The following is a 22,768-nucleotide window of genomic DNA, read 5'->3' on the forward strand; positions in this document are numbered from 1 at the left end:
TTAAATGGACTTCATGCTTCTAATTATGTAGAATTCTCCCATTCTTTTGTTTGGCATTCTCTTCAGTTAGATTATTTTAATCAGGGATATTCTTTAATATAAAAAATATCATATATCTCAAATTACTGGGGTGAATAGGGAGAGTGTATCCAGTGAAGTAAGACATCAGAATCTCAAACATATAACTACATCAAAAGGATCATAGCAAGTGCTTTTCCAAGTGGTGATGAACATTATGAGGTAGGATAATCATGTTCTTCTTTTGAGACCGAATATGTCTTTATCAAGCTCTTTTTCTCTAAGACTGAAGAATATCATTAAAAGTTAAATAGGGTCACCTACTGTATTCTGTAGTATTATATATTTTCTTCAGGTGTTATAAATAGCTTGCATCAGAGTAACTGAGATGCTTATTAAAAGTGCCCATTTTGGGCCTCTCCCAAATGAACAAATGCCAACTCAAGATGAACCAAATATTGGAATCATCAGACATAAGCTTTAAAGCAGCTTTAACCATGCCCTGTAATATGAGTAAAAACTCTTGAAAGGAACAGAAAGATATATTTCAGGAGAAAAATAGAAACTGTAAAAGAGAACCAAATGAATGGCAGTTTTAGAACAGGAAAGCACGATATCTGAAGTAAAAGTTGTATTAAAAGGGCTCAATAGCAGAATGGCAATAATAGAGAAAAGAGTCAGCAAACTTCATGAAATCATCCAAGCTGAGGAACAGAGAGAAAAAGCAGACAACAAGTAAATAGAGCCTAAGTGTCCACTGAGATAATATGCAGATATATAATACTTTTGTCATTGAAGTTTCAGAAGCAGAGAAGAAGGATATTGATGCCGGAAAAAAATTTTTTTTAGATAACAGCTATCAACTCCACCAAAAAACAAATGTACAGATTCAAGAAAATTAGTAAATATCAAACAGGATAAAATCAAAGAAAACCCACTCTCAGACATATCATATACATACTGTAAGTCAAAGATAAGGGGAAAAAATCTTGCAAATAGTAAAAAAAAAATATATATATATATATATATATGTATATATATATATATATGTATATATATATATATATATATATATATATATATAGAAACAACAATTCGAATGACTGCAAATTCTCTTTGAAAATACCCATAGTGAAAGAACCTCTTTCAAGTTCTGAAAGAAAAGAAGCATCAGTCCAGAATTCCATATACACCAAAAATATCCTTGAGTAATGACAGCAAGATAAAGACCTCGTGGATGAAGGAAAATAAGAGAATTCAATGCTAGCATGTTCGTTCTACAAGAAATGCTAAAGGACTGTCGTCAGGTTGAAGGGACATTTCCTTTATACCAGAGGGATCCCACACTGTCTCACAGACAAGCTAACAGGCTATTCTTCTGGTTACTTTGAAGATTTTGTGAGTGGATAACCACCTCCTCCATATTATATGTTTCCTGACATATTCCATCTTGGCCCTGTGTCGAGTCCTCTATGTAAATTATGCCTTGCTAGGTCTGAACATTTACAGAGGCTTTTCTCCTGGTATCTTTTAAATCTTCTATGAACTAGAATTCTTCATTTTTATCATTAACATAATTGACAAATTTATCCATTTCTATCCAAAGTTGTTTTTGTTTCCAAGTCCACTAAGATATTAAAAATTATCTCTTCACCAAAGCTTCCAAGGGTGCAGAACACAGTCAAATTTAATATGTATTCTTATTAAAGAGATTAAAATTTATAGAGTATATTTTTCTATAGTATTTCTCTAAGATTATACAACTCTTCTGTGAAGACAGTGTTTTACAGATGAGAAAAGCAAGGTTCAAAGTAAGAGTAGGAGATCTGCTCACTTTCACATAGCTAACATGTCAGTGGTAGGTGTACAAAGGTCTGCTGATTCTCTATTCTGGGTAGAAATCCTGAGGTGACTGATCCAGAAAACTGAAAGAAGGCCAATGTAACTGGTCCACACTGAGGTAGGAGAAAAGCAAGAGATGAGATTAGAGACAGGCTGTTCCAAATCAAGCGGGGACTCTCAGGTAATGCTAACTGATTTGTTTTCTCTAAGTACAAGTGAAAACAGTTAAAGGGTATTAAACAAGAGAATGGAATGATTTAACTTGCAGTTTAAGAAAGATCATTCTGTACACTTTGTGGAGAATAGATGAGAAGATAAGCTTGATATCAGGGAAACCAAACAGTATAGTCTATTTGCAATTTAGGGGAGACATCATGTTTTCTTGAACCAAAGTCCTGTCAGTGGAGGAGAAGAGAAATGAATGGATGATTTGAGACAGAACCAGAGGCCTTTTAATGAACTAAACGTTTGCGGGGGTTAGGTGAGGAAGAGGCCGATCTTAAGCCTCATGTTTCTGACTGGAACAGTGGTTTACAAGACCCGGGTAGGAGCAGACTTGGAGAGTGGATCCGGGAGTTCCCTTAGTTGTTTTTGAGCCTGACCCATTGGTCACATTGTGAGCTACACAGAGGAGTCTCAAATTCAAGCAGTGGTGCTAGGAGAGAAATCCTTAGCATATAAATAATACCTGAACAAATGAATAAAATATTTCACCTAGACCTAGACCGAATGAGGACCAGAACTAAAGTAGAGAGACACAAAATTTACAGTTGGGCTGCAGAGGAGCCCAAATAATATCTTTAACAAAAAGAAAGGAAAGCTTAAATGGAGGAGTCTTGATTAATGAGTGTCAAGGGAAAGAGGGACTAGAAAAGAAGACACATCTACGTATCAGACACTGACTGGCTGCCTAGCTGCAATGAGCAAGGTTAGTGGTCGGTCCCCAGTGCGTTTTGTCACAGTGTGTCCCAACTTTTGACCTGAGGTTCCTTACTCATGGGATGGCCCCCATTTAATAATATGCAAGGAGGTGGTTCAAGGGCCTTGGCTTTTGTGCCCTACAGGGAGTCCCTCTAATGTGCAGTCTTTGCTGTGTAATACCTTCCTGGGCAGGCAGCAGTGTTCTCAGGGCAACATCTCAGTGGGATGGCCCCTCTTGCCCAATACTGCTTCCTCCCTTACCTTCTATAAGGCTTCTTCCCAATAAACCTTCTGAACTTCAAACTCTGGCTTAACATCTGCTTCCCACAGCACATGTCTAATTTGAATAATACTTAGGAGATGACAAGGATTATATTCCATCAGGTTTTCTGAATTCCTAGAGTTCCTAATTTCTCACTTGAATTGCACCTTTGAATAATAATTTATTTGATTTGACTCTCATGGACACTACACTAACTGGATATGTGAAATCCTCACTGAAGTATGAAAGAAGGTGTTAAAGATATTATTTGGAAACAAAAACAGTGTAAAATTTGCAATAACTTCTTGTGCTCTATATTTTTCCTCATTATGCAGATAAGATATTACTTTGCATAACTTGAAAAGTATTTCATTATGCAAGAAAAATTCTAGTAAAATAGTATTTCCTCTTGAGTATGGTCAGAAAATTAGTAGGTTTTTTTAATTTGTTTTTTTTTAAGTATATAATTTTTTTTAGCTATCAGAAAAAGTAGAGAAATAACTTATAGTGGATTTTATTTTCAAATGAAATAGTAAGCTAAACATCAGGCTAGCAACTATCTAAAAACCGAAGCTGAGTCTAAAGATATGTGGAAAAAATAATAACCCACTACAGAAGTGGCTTTTCTAGCCATTAAATAAAAAAATTTATGGATATAGAACATTTAATTTTCATAAGCTGACTTACAAACATTATATAATTTATAATTTTTCCAAATCATGTTTTACATGTCAGAATTTTTAGATTGCTTTAATAATATGAATTAATTGTCACTCAATAAACATTATTGAACTAAAGCTTGATGAATACATGTATATTTGATTCAGGCTAGCAGATAAACAGCAAAACATTTACAATTGCATGAATATTTATTAATGTCTCTCGATGTATTGGCTTATACTACTTGTATTGAAATCTAAATATTTGCTCAGTTAAGTTCCTGGTATTCAGATATTGATTGTAGTTTGAAGAGAGACTCTAGATAAAAAAAATCATAGAGTAATGTTGTGATAATTAAATAGATTTTTCTCTTTAAATTTTGAGATATCAAAGTGTTTAATATGACAAAACTATCATATATGATAAATAGGTATTTTTTACATTATATTTTTCAAAATCAGTTCATTAATTTACAATTTTTTCTTTTCATAATAGCAAAGTGCATATGATGAATTTTAAAGGTTTATACTTGACACTTGAGGGAATGTTATTGCTTTATAATGCAATATATTTTGCCTCATGGAGGGGCATTATTTTAATGCACAAAAGTTCCTAAAAAGAAAGTTTTGTTTCAGTGTGCTAAACTTATTAAAATTAAATGCTTCCTTACATCAAAAAATTTAAAACACTTTCCCTTATTTCAACCTCTTATATATTACTTAATTGTATTTAGCACATTTATTTACATTGAATTTGCTGTAATTGCAGTTACAACTAAGAAATATCTTTTTTTTTTTAATTTTTTAATTTATTATTTATTTATTATTTTTATTTTTGGCTGTGTTGGGTCTTCGTTTCTGTGCGAGGGCTTTCTCCAGTTGCGGCGAGTGGGGGCCATTCTTCATCGCGGTGCGCGGGCCTCTCACTATCGCGGCCTCTCTTGTTGCGGAGCAGAGGCTCCAGACGCTCAGGCTCAGTAGTTGTGGCTCACGGGCCCAGTTGCTCCACGGCATGTGGGATCTTCCCAGACCAGGGCTCGAACCCGTGTCCCCTGCATTGGCAGGCAGATTCTCAACCACTGCGCCACCAGGGAAGCCCCAAGAAATATCTTAATTATCTGTGTATTCCCAGACTCTCAGCATTTTGCTTGGTATTTGTAGACACAGGAGGTATTTAGAGAATTATTAATTCAAGTTCATTTAGCCTTTTGATGTTGAACTCTAACACCTTCCTAGAATTTGCCTTGAAAAGTAGCCTTTCTTGGTCTATAGCAAAGACACCCTGGCAGTTAAAGGTAATGATTTGTGTTAGTTCAGCTGTATTTTGTTTGCTCGTTGCATCATCAAATCATGGCATTATTTCTCCTCCTGCCTTGAATCTTGGATAGTCTTGTGATTTGCTCTAAATAACACAAGGTGGCAGAAGTGGCTCTATTAGTTCTAGAGCTCATGCCTAATGAGGCCTTGCAGTTTCCATTTTTACCCTCTTGGATGCCCCTCTGAAGACATGATGTTAGGAAACCAGGCTAGCTTACTGGAGGATGAGAGGACACATGGAGGAGAACTGAGACTTCCTGGCAGTCAGCCAGTACAAACTGGCAGACATGTGAGTGAGGCCATCTTGAACCTTCTAGCCAAACTAAGACTCCTGCTGAGTAGAATCACATGGCTGGGCCTGGGTTAAAGCAGAGGAACCACCCAGCTAAACTACAGAAAAATGAGAAATTCTGCACTGTCATTTAAGGCCACTAAGCTGGAGGTGGTTTGTTATGCAACCATAGATAATTATGTAATTGTTAACAGAAGGAGAGAGATAGTATGAAAACATAAAGAAGAAAGAATTTGCTATACTAGGGAAAAGATGAGCTCACAAGACAGAGTACAGAACTCAGTTTTCTCTAAGGAAATGTAGAGAGACTAGATAAAGCTTTATGTAGGTGGATTGTGAGTTAGCTGAGTGAAGATAAGGGAGCCCACACGACCTGTCTTTTTGTATTACTTTTATAATTGTTGTATTGTTATAAATGTGTATGCAATTATTCAATTACATAATTACATTGATACATTTACATTACATGTATAATTACTTTACATGTAATGTAATTACATATATTTATGTAATTATAAATATAATTACATAATATGTAATTATATAATAATTTATACATTTACGTATACATTTGTGTATGGATAGATAGATTGTGTGTGCATGAACTCACATAATGATAATCACACACAAGCTAAAACTCACATTTGCCAAAAATTACACTGAATGAAGTATTCATCTTTATCTGGCCTTCTGAAAGCTGAAGCCAAAGCCAAGAAATAGTTTTTGGCCAAATGTTAAGGCTGAAGCCAATTTTCAACTCAGTTACATTGTAAAATATCTTCTAAGTGTGAGCCATGGTCAAAATACTTGAATGACACTAATGTGAGGGTTATTCAAATGGAATAATTGTTTGGGCATATGAAAATAGCAGAAAATAGAAAGTATCAGAAAAGAGCAAGTTCTAGACTGGAGAGTGTTAGAAATAGTTACTTTATATTATGGGCTTTCTATTTTCCAGATACAATGCCAAGCACTTTTATACATTGTTCCTAATTGTCCAAAACACTCTGAAATACACATATGAGAATATATAAGAAAATTGAAGGTTAGAGAAATTTCATACTTGTTAAATGGTCCAAATTTCACAAAATGGAAAAACCTCAAGTTCACATAAAATTGATTGTAAACTCCCTTCAATTCAGACATGATAAAGAATTTAAAGAGTTTAAGGATAAGAAGAAAGAGGTGGAAAAGATAGAAGTAACACCCATAGCATCTTTTGAAAATGAGGATCGATATGGTATCTCTGGGTCCATGATACCTTCAAAGCCTCTAGCGGAGGATCCTTCCTTGTCTCTTCCAGCTTTTGATGACCCCAGGCATTCCTTGGTTTGTAGGAGCATTAACTCTAATCTCGGCTTCTGTATTCACATGGTTGTCTTCTCTCTGTGTGTCGGTGTTTCTCTGGGCCCACTCTAGTTAACTCATTGTAACTTGATTATATCTGCAAAGATCCTATTTCCAAATAAGGTCATATTCATAAGTACCTGGCTAGGGGGAAGGGATGTGTCAGGATTTCAACATATCTTTTTTTGGGCATACAATTCAACCAAAAATAACCACTAAAATACAGGTCTCAATATGTAATTTCAAAAACACAGACATTCACTGTCCTCTCAAGCAGCTATATATTTAAACCCTAAAGAAAAATAGCACAAGATGGGTCTGCACATTACATTCAATGTTTCTAGAAAACGTGAATGATTTTAAAATCTGACACATCAATCAAAATTACCCTGGGGACCTCTTAAGTGTGTGTGTGTGTGTGTGTGTGTGTGTGTGTGTGTCTGTGTGTACACACACACACACACGCACGCAGGCAGGCTGGCTGACTGATTGATTGATTGATTGCTGAAACCACCACAGGCTTTCTGAGTCAGGATTTCCAGATAGCTGCATTATAAAGAAATTTACCAGATGATTCCATTTGTCAAAACAGGTTTGAAATCCTTTGCCTTAAAAGGATTTCAGCTCCAAAAAATAATAAATAAATAAAGAAAGAAAGAAAGAAGGAGATCGGTGTGTTAAACTTAAGGCAAAATGGAACTTCTTTGATGTGTTCTTGAAATAACCTTGCTGAGCTGAGGGTGGTGAAACTTTGTATCACTGACTTCAGGTACAGCTGAGAGAGGACTAAAGACTGTCAAATGCAAGCATCCTGCATCCTCTGATTTCCTAACATCAGTTTTTCACAAATGCCCGTGACTAGAAATTATGTATTATTTTAGAAAAATAGTAATAATATTTGGAGAAATTGAAAAAATCAATCTAAATAGATTTCCTCTTTCTTAAAACAATTTGGAATGAGTTTCATTATGAGGATTTTTTTGTATGTCATTCTAAAACCCCTGTACTTAGAGGAAAAAAAAAAATAGGATCATTAATTTAATAACAAGCAAAATCTTTCTTTGTCTTGTTCATTTAAATATTTATTATATAAGGAATATATGAATAAATTATTTTGTTAAAATCTCAAGAAAGCTCACCTATAGATATCCACTGTAATCAATATGCTGTATGTATCTATATATCTATATATATATGAATATGTTGATATACATCGTATATTTTACATATGATATCAATATCTATAAATTTAGATCTATAAATAGTATAGATTTATATATCTGTCAAAGAAAAATTAATCAGTTGATCTAAGAAAGAATTGGACAATTTTTTTTTTTTTAATTTTATTTATTTATTTATTTATTTATGGCTGTGTTGGGTCTTCGTTTCTGTGCGAGGGCTTTCTCCAGTTGCGGCAAGCGGGGGCCACTCTTCATCGTGGTGCGCGGGCCTCTCACTATCGCGGCCTCTCTTGTTGCGGAGCACAGGCTCCAGACGCGCAGGCTCAGTAATTGTGGCTCACGGGCTTAGTTGCTCCGCGGCATGTGGGATCCTCCCAGACCAGGGCTCGAACCCGTGTCCCCTGCATTGGCAGGCAGATTCTCAACCACTGCGCCACCAGGGAAGCCCAGAAATGGAAAATTTTATTCCAGCCAAATTTGAGGATTATAACCCAGGAAGAGCTTCTCAGAAAGCTCTGAGAACTGTTCCACATGTTAGAAGTCTAAGCACAGTTACATAATTATTTTGAGACAGATGGCTGTACATCAAATGACATATTATTGACAGTTTACATAATCCGGATCTAAGTGTCATCATGGTGGTTCATGTGACCCCTTACAAGATCAAGAAGGAATGTTATCTTTTAAGGAATTGCCGTGTTGATGCTAGGCGAATGTTGCTGTTTGTGGCTGAGCAGGTATTCCTGCCGATGCATAAGGCAGATACACCACGCACAGTGGGGGGAGAGAAGAGGCCAAAGGACAGAGGAGATTTTTTTGTTTAAATTTATCTTGTCTTACCATAAAATATGAATTTTATTTCACATATTTACAAACATAAATGTAGATATGGATATATACTATATACAGTTACACCTATATCTATATATAGATATAGTATTATATTTTACATATAGTTCTTTTTATTTTTTTTTTTTGATGAGGGCCATTTTTAAAATCTTTATTGAATTTGTTACAATATTGCTTCTGTTTTATATTTTGGTTTTTTGGCCCCGAGGCATGTGGGATCTTAGCTCCCTGACCAGGGATCAAACCCACACTCCCTGCATTGGAAAGCGAAGTCTTAACCACTGGACCACCAGGGAAGTCCCTATATTTTACATATAGTTCTGATTATTTAATTTAACGCTTAAAATATATCTTGGAGATCATTCTATATCTGTCTATTTAGATTGATTTCATTTGTTATAACCACTTCCTAGTATTTGTTTAACATTTTGATTATTGATGCAATTTGTTCATAAAATAATGATGTTATAATAAATTTTCTTATGTGTTTCATTGTGCATAAGTGCTAGGATTTCTCTCTGCTATGTAAATTAGATATCAATTACAATTTTTGCCTATTTTTAAATTTTAAGAAAAACTAATTTTTTTGCATTTAGTTTATACTTACTAAATGCTCTCCAAAGATGTCACATTTCCATCACAATATCACAAGACATGACACTAACGATTTCTGTGAAATTCACCATTATTGGACATTATCAGTCTCTTTATTTTGACAGTTTGAAAGTTAGAAAGGATATTTCCCCCAAACCTCACATATATTAGATATTATCGATGTATTCATTTTTGAAACATGAATGTTAAAAATATTTCATTGTCATTTTAGTATTGTATTCTTGATTTTTTAATGAAATAATGCTTTCATACATTTATTGGTCATTTGTATTTCTTCTACCATGAGTTGGTTAGTTTTTATCTTTTGCATATTTTTCTTAAGCTCTCTAGTATTTCTATATTAATTTCTAGATGTTCTTCATAAATTTTGTATTTTGCCATCATTTTGGGTAAGTATTACAAATACCCCCAATCTGTCACTTTTCTTCTAATTTAGTTTACTGAATCATTGTTAAAGATGTTAATATTTACTAATATTCATCAATAGTTTTTATTTCCATGTAAACTACAATACTTACAGAAAGAAATCTTAATCAGAATTAACTTTATGTTTATTAAAATTAGTTCTAGAAGAAAATCAAATAGAATGACTATCCTAGAATACAGGAAAATAATATGACCAGTTATTGGCCTCAAACAAATGCAGGCCCTGGAGAGAATTTTTAGAGAAAATGGGACTGAGGCCAAAATGAATTTCAAGAGAATTTGAACAGGTGTTTGTATTCATCTGCTCTCATTTGTAATGGCCAAGAGACAAGACCTGTGATTCTAACTTTGTCTTGTAATTTATGCTTATTGGTCTTAGAAATATAAATACGTTGAATGCCCTCAATTTTAAGAGTTCAAACACTCAAAGTAATTAAAACTTGTATTTAACAAATAGCACTTGTAAATAAGAGCTCTAGTGATGTTTAAATGGTTCTTTTAGGATTTAAAACATTGTGCACTTGAATAACTGAGTTACCTACACTAAAAAATACATTTTTATCTTAAAACTCTTGTCCTTATGTGCATCAATTGGTGAACTTGTGCTAATGTAATATAGAAGAGGATAGTGTTTGCTGCGATAACTGAATTTTTTAAAAAATAGAGCAGTGATTTTCTTGAGACTTTGGAAAGAACTCCTACAAATTATGTAACAAGAATAGTTTTCTTCATATTTAAAATTTAGCATATTGGATAGAAACATGGTCTTGGGCAGGAATGGATCTCTTTTATGAATGGTAAATCTGCTATACAGGCATTATTTAACCTTCTAAGACTTATTCCCTCTATTTGTAAAATGGAGATAATGATGACTTACATCCTAGAGTAATTTTGAGAATTTATTAAAATAATATTTAAGCATTTAGAACAATGCCTTATATATAATGATAAATATATATTTATTAATCTCTTTTAAAATTGATCCTCATTTTTCTGCTACAATAGTTAAAAGACAATTTACTTTGAAAGCTATTTCTATTAATTTTAAAATTCGATTTGGCCATTAACAAATTTCTTAATGTCTTCTGATGAACCAAAGCTAAGGGTTAAGACCAAAAAACTAAATTAAATTGATATGAATTCTAAGATCAAGTGTAAATTTTCATAAGAGATAAATTCATATTAGTTCATTTAGTTTTTAGTCTGTTTTATCAACTTTGACAGAGTTAAACAATTTTGCTCTCGTCTTGCTGTGAATAAGTAATTGTAGTAATTAACCTAATATAACAATATATTAATTAAAAAAATCAACATACAAGTGACTTTCAACTTTCCCCTAAATCCTTAAATTTCAAAGTGACTAAAACATCCATCTCACCTGTATAGAGTAACTTGGGTCATTTCTGAATGAAAACTGATCCAAAATTATAAAAATGAAAGCAGTAGTTGAGCACTAGGATAAAGCACATTGCAAGTTTGCATTTGACCTAAATTAGTAACTGAATTACCAAAACTGAGTTGGATATATTTTCTCTTTTATTCTTCAATTTATGTTTTCAATATACTTTTGTTTCTCAGAGGTTATACTCTTTCCATGGAGTTTACATTAGAAATAATTTTGGAGATATGACTGTGTTAGAATAGAGATAATGGCTAATAATAGATGTCTCTGACTTCTTTATGAAGTAATCCCTCAGCAATAACTTAATTCATGAGATCTCTGCCTTCCAAGAAGGAAATAACCTCCTTTCAGTCACTTACTTCAGAGCTGTGCTCCATCCCCTCTGAGGGCTGGGGAAGATAATTTTACTGTGTGTACAATGCCTTGCATCACACTTCCAATTACTTCACTCCTCCAGTGAGGTTTGCACACTTGAACAGCATGACTATTAGGTGCTTAGTTGAAATCTGTGGAGGACTGTGGGGACTCTTACCAGTTAAAAGGAGTAGAGGAAGAAGATTGTGAAATAATGTGCCATTATAAGAATCTGAAAACACACCAATTTGAAGAATCAGAGGAGGACAACATAACAGCAATTGGAGTAAAAAGAGAGCTGTTGAGACTGAAGGTGATTTCTGAAAACTCTTTGGAGAAATTCTTTATCAGGAAAAGAGAAGTCTGTCTTTTAGGATTTAGGAAGAAAAGAGTTTTAAAATGAGACTTCTGATTCATTTCACTGATTTCTGTTTTTTACTGCTAGTAGAAAAAGCAAGTGATAAGGAAACTGCAAAAGTAAAAGGAATGAATGCACATTTACATGGCTCCCCAGCACAGTAGTTTCAGGGAAATTTTGTGTTACTTGCTGTTCACCTACTTTGGTTCTGTGAGGTGGTATGATTCCTCTTTGAAAAAGTACTGATATTTGTGTGTGTCGTGTTTCACAATCTCTTCCTTTATCTATAGCCTTCTGTGGCCCTTCATCTGACACAATCTTTGCTTTGAAAGGGGGCTCCTTAGAGCGGGAAGGGTAAAAATGTTGACAAATGGAGAATCTCAGCAAGAATTCTTGCTTTTGGATGAACTAGGGTTTTTATAATATTATCATGGTTTATTCAGATGAGAGTGGAGAATAAAATAGAAGTCTGACTTCAGAAGCTATGGAAAAATGAAAGAGGTAACTTGTATCACTTAGGGTCCTAATGGGAGATGCATCATAATCAAATTTTTTAAATGAGTGGAGTTTAATAAAGGAATTATTTATGAAGATGTGGCTAGGGTTAATGGGAAATATCAAGGGTTGACCTCAATTATCTAGAGCTTTGGCCGCCCTTAGGCTTCAGATAAAACTGAAGAGAACAGTCACTGAGACTGATAAAGAAGAGTTATAGCTCTGAGAGACGCATTGCCTCCCCTGACAGAAGTTGTGGCCTTTGATAGAGAGACATGGCCAAACTCTGATGAACCTTCAGGGAGGGAGGATGTGGGAATAAATTTTTTTCTGTCTTCCAATCTCTAGCAAATGACACCCAGTGATTGAACCAAATTGGAAGCCAGAGGGCAAGAGAGCCATTTGATGAAGTCCCTGGAATTAGCTCCATATGGCACAGAGAATAGTGGTGAACAGCGGCAAGTGGATCTCATGGTGCCCACAGAAAATATCCAGGACATACACACCAAATGTCTAGGATATACAACCAGGATATACAATTGTTTAAGACTTTTTTTTCCCATGATATGTACCCTTATAGGTGTTGAGAACAGAAAGATGAGAAAGTAGGCACAATCCCTGCTCTCTTTGAAGCTCATATTCTAATGCATAATTTTATTATAATGTATGCCTATGTATGTGTGTGTGCACACTTGTGTCACTGACCTGGATACATATACATGCATGTAGCTACATAAGATCTTAGAATATGTACTTTCCTGTTTTTCTTTCTTTCCCAAATCTTCCTCTGGTGGACAGAAAAATTCACATTGTCTAGAGGCAAATTGGGAGCATTACAGCCAAATATAATGAGGAAACATGTTCAGTTTGTTTTTGTTTAATTTGTGTTTTTGAATTTGCAAGCAAGACTTTTGCAAACTAAAAGGGAAGATACTGAGGGGAGAGGAATTTTCAGATTATGCCATAACAAGATTGAGAAGCTAAAAGAGGGAGGTGGAAGCAACTTTACTCTGGCCTCTACTGTCAAGATGAAGGTTCCCAGGGCTGTGAGGGGCGACATATGGTGGTAAGACCTGACCACTTAGGAGAGGTAGAAGGAGCAGATAGATATAAGGACGATGAGACGGCTGAGCACATTTTGGTCAGACCCAGGGTTCTACCTGTGGCCCATCCTTTGTCGTTCAAGTGAACATGTGACATCCTTCTTGTGTAATACAGAGGCCATTTTTGTAGTGTTGGGTGAGGATTTTGGTCCCCTCACTGGGAACATGCTGCCTGTGTGGCCTGGTAAGTAACTAGCAGGAGAATAATCCCATGTCCTCTGAAATTTTGCTCGGCACCCATCAACTCTAACCCATGTCAACAGTCCAGAACATATATCAGCCTCCTCTCAATTTTCCAAAACTTCAGTTGAGGTTCTTGAAGTACGCATAGAATAGACAGTCATGATCTGCAAAGAAAAGTTCTAGCTGGGCAATGCACACAGGTATGTGAGACAGGTATGTGAGAGGTTAGACAGGTATGTAAGGAGGTATATGTGATTGGTTAAATATCTGCTGATGCTGAATACCTAGCACACCTAGAGTTCTGGAAATTGCAACCATACATATAATTCAGTTACTTGAACTTGTTTGAACATTTTCCTTTTTATTAATTGTCATAGTCCTAGAAAACAGACTCATTATTCTCTTCATATGATTGTTTTGACATTACCTGAAAAATAATATTTATGTCTTTTTATATATTTTTTCAGGATTTATTGAAAACAAACACTTAAAGAAGACTCCAGTTGTTATAGGGAGAGGAGCAATTTAGCGGCTTTTGGAGAAGTCACAACTAAATTCATATTCTGACTTTGATCACTGCTTCCTTTGCAACATTAGGTAAGTTACTTAACTTTCCTGAACTTTACTTTTTTGTATTTTTAAAGTAAGGGTAATAATGTTTCCAAGGGATATTGGAAACATTAAATGTGCATGAAAATCTCCTAATCCTATCATTCTGTTATTCTTCCTTTTTATTTACCATCACCAATCTGGTAATATTGCCGTGGGTCCTATCAAAGAAACTGACCAATGGTATAATTTTCAATATTTATCCAGTTTCAGATTGCCTGTAAATGTCTTCTATCATTCCTAAAGACCTCAGCAAGTTAGAGATATATAAAGCTTGAATGGATACAAAGTTTTGCTCCATATTTTGCTGCCTCTTGTCTTGGTTCACATCTTGAAAACAGAAAATAGTGCCCACAGTCCAATGTGATTGTTTTTCTCTAAGATTCCTTCCAGACACAAAACTAAAGATGCCTAGACTCTTCCCACTTGCTGTCAGACTAATGATGCTAATAAACAGCCAGTTTTGAAGAAAGTCAAAGCCTAAAATGAAATCTGTGCCTCCCTACTCATGTCTAAATAAGGGGATGCAAATATAAAGTACAGCAAATTGGATTTCAAATCTAAGATTACTTAAGCAGATAAATAGAAGGGGGAAAACAAACAGAATCTTTGTTTTGTCATTAATTTTCCATCAATATGATAGGTAATTTATTCCACAAAAGCTGGATTGTTAAATTTAGCCGTACTGTTGTCATGAGAATTGTGAAATTAATGATGTAAAAAATTACCTTATAAATACTGTCATGTAAGGATATTGGTAACTAATACTGGAAATGACAATGAAACATTAAGCTCTAAGTCAAATTCCAAGAGAAAGCTATATAATATTTATTAAATACTATTGATTTCCTGAAAACTTTATATGAGGCACTTGCTTCAGATTCTTCAAGAGCAAACAAATCTCTAACTTGTTCTCCCAGTGCAGTATTTCTGAGGACATTTTTAGACACCTGAGACAGTATTAAATTCATTACATTATATTAACTCTGGGTGAAGAACGCGTATTATCCAGTTAATGATCATTGAGAAACGTACCTTTAGAAGAAATAAGACCAGGAAGCAAAGAATGATTATAAATATAGTATGATAAAGATATTTAGATAAGAATGGTCTTTTAAACAGTATAGCTAATAAGTGAATATTTAAATTATGTGAAAGAAAAAGGGAAGAGACAGCTAATTTTCACATATTTAACATACAGTTATTTATACATACATTCACACATGCACACATGCAGACACACACACACTTATATACCTACATAGGTAAAGATGTATTTATGTAAAATTTAACAGGTTTAGAGAAAATTTACTAATTCATTTAGCTCAGCGAGAAGAATAGATCTTCCTGGTTTTGGTGTTGTACTTTAATCATGCAAGCTCTTATCATTGGGACAGGCTATGTGAAGAGTGTACAGGATTTCCATGCATATTTCTTTGCAACTTATGGTGAATCTATGATTACTTCAAAATAAATGTGTTCTAAAATGGGATAATGTTGTACTAAATTTTTTTAAGTAAAAAGAGCATTTAGAGGGAAATTATGCTGTGGTTTTGAAAGCAAGATGGTACTAAATGTGAGTTAAAATGTACAAATTATTACAGGAACTAAATTTGATCATAGAATTTAACATAGGAAGTAAAGGATCAATAGGAATTTAAAAATCCATTCTTCTTATAAAGATGTGGTACATATATACAATGGAATATTACTCAGGCGTAAAAAGGAATGAAATTCTGCAATTTACAGAGAGGTGGATGGACCTAGAGACTGTCATACAAAGTGAAGTAAGTCAGAAAGAGAAAAACAAATATTGTATAATATCGTTTATGTGTGGAATCTAGAAAAATGATACAGATGAACTTATTTGCAAAGCAGAAATAGAAACACAGATGTAGAGAATGGACATATGAATACAGGGAGGGGTGGGGAAGGGAGAGTGGAATAAATTGGGGGATTGGAAATGACATATATACAGTACTATGTACAAAAGAGATAACAATGAGAACCTACTGTATAGCACAGGGAACTCTACTCAGTGCTCTGCAGTTACCTAAATGGGAAGGAAATCCAAAAAAGAGGGGATATATGTATACATATAGCTGATTCACTTTGCTGTACAGCAGAAACTAACACCACATTGTAAAGCAACTATACTCCAATAAAAATTAATTTAAAAAATCCATTCTTCTTCTGTAGGAATAAAAACTTGTTTTTATTCATTTACCTGTAATTTATGGTTAAAATCATCTAGAATTTTATGCGGGAAGCATGGTAAAAAGAAATGAGACTTTTATTTCTGAAACCACATGTGAAACATTTTCTAGGGAAAATTTAAAATGGGATTATGAATCACTTGTTCAGGTTTCCTCTTTGAATAGAAAGTCCATTTTGATTATGCAATAATTAAATAAATGTTTTCTTTTGAGTTCATTAAACATGTTAATTCTAAATGGTAAACTTAAAATGTCTCAATATCCTCATCAGAAATCCAGGGCAATAATGTATTTTTCAAAATGTTATTTTCATATGCTTTAGCACTGATAAAATATTTGTTATTCAGTTTATAAATTAATAGAAACAATGAAATATCTCTTAAAATGGTCTGATAAACAATTTATGAAACATAGCAGAGATACACTTTAAAATTATTAAAGAATGAAATAGAAATTTAAAAAAGAATGATATAAAGTTACATAGACACAAGATACTCATTTATTTTCTAAATAAAATTTGACAAACTAAAATCTTATTAATATGCAAACATAGATAATGTAATTTTGCTTTTTTATAAAGTTTTATTTGAAGTCAGTATGGTCTATTCGTATAAAATAGAGATTGTAAACCATGTGAATTAGTGATTTTTCAGCCCATACCTGAAAGTAGCAGGGCTTCCATGATGTACTGTAAGAATAACTTAAGTATATCATGGAAGAAAGAGCTATTGAAGTAGATTAGGTCATCTATATAATCTCCTTTCAAACTATTAGCTATGATCTGTCTACTTATTTCTGCTCCCCAGTATACATCATCAGCAAAACATTGCCTGGAATTCAGTCCACTCTGATTATCCTGGTTAAAATAGAAAATTCACCTTGAGTCACTTAAAGTTTCTCCTAGTTTCTTTGTGGGATTTTTAGTCTATTCTGCTTCAAAAAGGAACAGCATTTCTCCACATTAATGATATTTGGGCAACTTTGGGAACTTATGTAGACATTAATATGGAAGAAGAGTTGGAAAGAACAGCAACTGAACTGCTGAGATAATTCCCGTCAGCTGCAGTGCTCAGAACTGGCTTGTGTCCATCGGAAGCCTTCTAGTCCTGTGGTCTCACTGAAGGCAGAATTCTGCATATTATCTTTGATCGAGTTCTGCTTGAATGATTTTGGCTGAAGATGGAACATTTTTCCACTCTTCAGAACTTTACTGTTGCACTTGCAACAGTAAATAAATAATCCATGGAGTCATTTATTTTCCTTTTAACTATTAGTTAGTTCTGACTTACAGTTCTGGGTTTAAAATTCACAATATAAATTTTTCATTTGTAAGAACGCTAAAAGTCTGTAGTATCTAGACATAATAACCCAATCCAGTCCTAGTATTATTTTTGTTTTTAAACTACAAAATTGAAATAAATCGTCATTATAACATATTCTACTGTCTTAGTCTGCTAGGGCTGCCATAAAAAAATACCATAGATTGGTGACTTAAAAAATTTATTTTCTCACACTTCTGAAGTCTGGATATCTGAGATCAGGGTGCCAGCATAGTCAGTTTCTGATGATGGCTATCTTCCTGGCTCACAGATGGCCACCTTTTCTCTGTGTCCTATATGGACAAGCAAGCTCTCTGGTGTCTCTTCTTCTAAGGGCACTAATCCAATCACAAGGGTCCCATGACCCTCAAGACTTTATCTAACCTTAATTGTCTCCCAAATGTCCTATCTCCAAATACCATCATATTGGAGGTTAGAGTCTCAACATATGAATTTGGAGGGAACACAAATATTCAGCCCATAACATCTACCATATCAGGAATCTTCTTTAAAACATGTTTTAACAAAGAGTATGACAATTTCAAGTGTTCTGAAAGGTAACACTGCACAGTGTTTGTAGCACTTGACAACCTTCCTAAGAACACTATACCATTTTGTACTGAAAACAGACATGGTGGAGTTTATAAAGGGCTTATAAGAAACTATGATATTTGCTTCCAGGAAATACTGGAAGAGAGGGAAAGTCTACCTGCACGTTATAGTTGATGAAAATTAGGCTCAGAGAGGCACCATGACTTGGCCACCATGTTTCTGAGACAGGAACCCAAATTTTCATGCTGGCTTCATGAAGATCCCAATATTCATGAATGATATTTTACTCTTCTGTAAAAAAAAAGTTCCCCAATATTTCTATTTTTTTTCTCTCAACTTCTTCTTTTATTATGAGCAATGGAACAAAATTTTTGGCTAAACATTGAAAACATAAATTTTTCTAGATTTTACTTTCCACAAGTTTTCCTTTATTGATTGATGATTTGTGTAGTATTTCTGGAGAAGTAATCATTTATCTAAAAATTTCAAGATTACAGCTTTCTAGTAACCTTCCATGAGTAGGTAACAAGTTTCTCTAACATAACATACCAGAACATTTTCTGTGGTTAGAAACAGTAGGAAAATTCTCACTGGTCTGCAAAAATGTTTTTAAAGGACTGGCAAAAATATGGAAACCTAATTTTGATTTTGCATATTTTCCTATTTCTTACTTCAGTACTCTCTCTGGAATTCTGTCAGATTTATATGTTTTTCTCAGTATGCAAAACCTCGAACTATGCAAAAACCGTTCAATAGAAATCCAACCTAGTTCAGTTCACAGAGTATCTGGAATGAACACTAACTTTGGAATCAAATAGCATTTGGTTTGAATCCATATTTTAAGTTGTGTAGCAACTTAATTGTTATACTCAAATTTTTAGCTAAAAAAGACAAATGATAATAATTACTCTAATATTTACTATTTAGAATTGCAGCAAAGATTAAATGGTTTAAATTATATATCTCAGTAGGTAGTAGCCATATATATGGTGGATAATTAACTAATAACCTCTCTTCATTAAAACTTTAGTACTAGTTTATTTTTTTTGTATGACATTCCTTTGGGGTCAGCATATTGTTTTTAGTTTTGAAAAGATTTAAGGGACTTCCCTGGTGGCGCAGTGGTTAAGCATCCACTTGACAATGCAGGGAACACGGGTTCAAGCCCTGGTCCGGGAAGATCCCACATGCCGCGGAACAACTAAGCCCATGCACCACAACTATTGAGCCTGCACTCTAGAGCCCACCTGCCACAACTACTGAAGACTGCATGCCTAGAATCTGTGCTCCGCAACAAGAGAAGCCACCACAGTGTGGAAGATCCCACATGCCGCGGAGCAACTAAGTCCATGCGCCACAACTATTGAGCCTGTGCTCTAGAGTCCGCATGCCCGCATGCCACTACTGAAGCTCGTGTGCCTAGAACCCGTGCTCCGCAACAAAGAAAAGCCAAAACAATGAGAAGCCCGCGCACCACAACGAGGAGTAGCCCTCGTTCGCCGCAACTAGAGAAAGCCCGCACAGCAATGAAGACCCAAGGCAGCCAAAAATAAATAAATTAATTAATTACTTATTTAAAAAATGAAAAGATTTAAGATCCAGAAATTTGGAGTCACAATCTAAAAATATTATTGCAGGTTAATAAGTGATGAGTGTTCAGCACAGTTTAAACATTCATTATAAATATGTATTTTTTATGAATGAAAATAGGAATGAGAGCCAGTGTTAATGTAAAATCTACTTCAATGATATCTTAAGCCTCTTACGAAATTGGTATTTCTAGCCTACTTCTCATAATGGTTAATGGCCATAATGAATGACTCTCTAGTAGTTTAACCTATATAATTGGTCGAAGTCACAGGCTATCATCAGGAGGTTTCTCAGGGTTAGAAAGGACACATAAGTCTGTCATCCATTTACATACCAGAGAACAGACTGGAGGGTAGACATTCCCAGCATGAGGTATCAGGAATTATTGAGATTAAGAATTCATCTGAAGTAAACTTTTTATTTTAATATTTTTATACTGACATACACAAAGTGATAATAAAGAGCACCAACAGATAAACTTACCTGTACTATTCTTTTTTCATTTAAGCACTGCTCATAAATAATGTCATCAAAGGCTATATTTAATGTCTGCTCAAATCACAATTTTCTTTAAGTCTGACAGTGGCTTCTTTAAACATAAGAAGATTCTCTTTAAGATGGAGCTTAGTTCCTCATTTCTCAGACATTCATGTTTTTATATCTTAGCCCCAGAACTTAGGAGTATACTGTGCTTCAAGGATAAGCTAGTAACGTGAATTGTGAAATGTGTTTAATTTGAAATTGATCAAAGTGGACCTATGGTATAGCAAGATGGTAACTAATTTGAAATGGGTGGAATGGGATGGAGCTTTCAGATCTATGAGTAACTCATGAGTTTTATCTACACCCTTCCAAGCTTATTTATAAGCATTTGAATCAATGGATTAGTGTTATTATGCCAGGGTGGTTGTCCCTACTGAGTTTGATTTGCAGTATATCGGAAGTAAAAATTATTAATCTTAAAAACCTAGTGACTGATGTTATGCATAAAAATGAATTTATTTCTTTTATCACACTCTTTGGACATTAATTCCCTTGCATTTAACAGAAAATATATTCTCAAAAAGTTTAAAGACATTTGTCTTAAAATTTTTCTTGTAATGCTATTGGTATGAATTGAATGCTTTTTTAGCTTACTTCCATAATTGATAGTATATGCTATTTATTAAGTTATGTTGCATCTGAAAGATTGAGCTTGTATATAATTCTTTAACAGGTACATACTTGTTGAAGAGTTGGATTTTTTTTTTTAATTTTTTTTTAAATTTTATTTTATTTATTTATTTATTTATGGCTGTGTTGAGTCTTCGTTTCTGTGCGAGGGCTTTCTCTAGTTGCAGCAAGTGGGGGCCACTCTTCATCGCGGTGCGCGGGCCTCTCATTATCATGGCCTCTCTTGTTGCAGAGCACAGGCTCCAGATGCACAGGCTCAGTAATTGTGGCTCACGGGCCTAGTTGCTCCGTGGCATGTGGGATCTTCCCAGACCAGGGTTCGAACCCGTGTCCCCTGCATTGGCAGGCAGATTCTCAACCACTGCACCACCAGGGAAGCCCCCACAGAGTTGGATTTGAACATGTAAAGTATGATCAGGATCAAAATTTCAAGCAACAAAAAATAGGAAGGAAAGCAAAGTAGTGTGAAAGCAGGTTATTTATTTTAAATGGATGAATGCAGGAAGAAATATAAAATATATATTAAATTATTGCATACTGCTTACTAAATTACTATTATATCTGTAAACAAAATAGTTTTCATTTCTGAGTAGCAGTTGAGTGCCTCTGAATTTTTAAACTCATCTTTAAAAAATAATAATTCTTTCTCCCACCACAATGATTCATTCATTCAACAAATATTTTTGACACATTTACTATGGGGCCAGGCACTCTTGTATGCATGTGGAATACAGAGGTGAACAGAAGAGACAAATATATGTTATTTGCATGAATAAAACAAGTTTACTTATATAATTTTGGCTCAACCAAAAAAATGTATAGAATGCAGTGAATTTTTCATGGATTCCCACTTCTAACAAGATTTTTAAATATTTGGTATATTTCTTTCTGATAATTATTCTCTTAAATTTCTGTGTTTTCTTTCTGTCTCATTCATCTGTCTTTCTCTATATGTAAAATATAAGGTCATGCTACATTTATGTTTCTATATCCTTTTATTTAAACACGTTATAATCTTGTGACCATATTTCTGCACTTGGGTTATTTTTAAATGTATGCTTTTTAATAATAGATGTGTGACATTTTATTTATTAATTTCCTTTTTTAGTTACTTACTGGTCTCCATCCTTTACTATTATAAACAGAGCTAAATTGTACATCTTTTCACAGAGTATGGAAAGCATTGTGTAAACTGCTGTTTATTTCCTTAGGATTAATTTCCAGATTTAAAATTACTAGATCAAGGCATGAATAAAATGCCCTTAAAAATTTTATACTTGTTTTCATTTCACCCAGTGTATAAGAGTTCCCATGTTACCACGTTCCTATAAATGCTTGGTATTTATTTTAAGCTTTCACAGCTTGATAGTACAAAAGTAGTATAACTTTGTTATTTATTATGAGAGAGATTTAAATGATTTTCATAAGTATTATAACCATTTGTTGTGTTTCTTCTTTTCTGCATTGCCTTTTAATATAATTTGTTTATCATTTTATCATGCCATTTCTTAATCATTTATGTATTTTATATTATAATTTATACATACTATGAAGAATTTCAAAGTGTTATTGGTTAAATTGGACATTTTATTTTCCAATTCATTGTGTATTAGGGTATTCCAGAGAAATATAGCCAGTAGGATATGTGCCTGTGTGAGTGCACAGGAGGGAGAGAGAAAGAGAAA

General features: G+C 34.1%; 1 pseudogene; it reads left to right on the forward strand.

Annotated features, from left to right (window-relative positions):
- The first annotated feature begins 673 nt into the window (after positions 1 to 673).
- The window catches only part of LOC118893962, a 74,626-nt pseudogene continuing 52,531 nt past the window's right edge, over positions 674 to 22,768 (forward strand).

This window comes from Balaenoptera musculus, chromosome 4 (genome assembly GCF_009873245.2).
Source record: "Balaenoptera musculus isolate JJ_BM4_2016_0621 chromosome 4, mBalMus1.pri.v3, whole genome shotgun sequence".
Taxonomy (NCBI): Eukaryota; Metazoa; Chordata; class Mammalia; order Artiodactyla; family Balaenopteridae; genus Balaenoptera; species Balaenoptera musculus.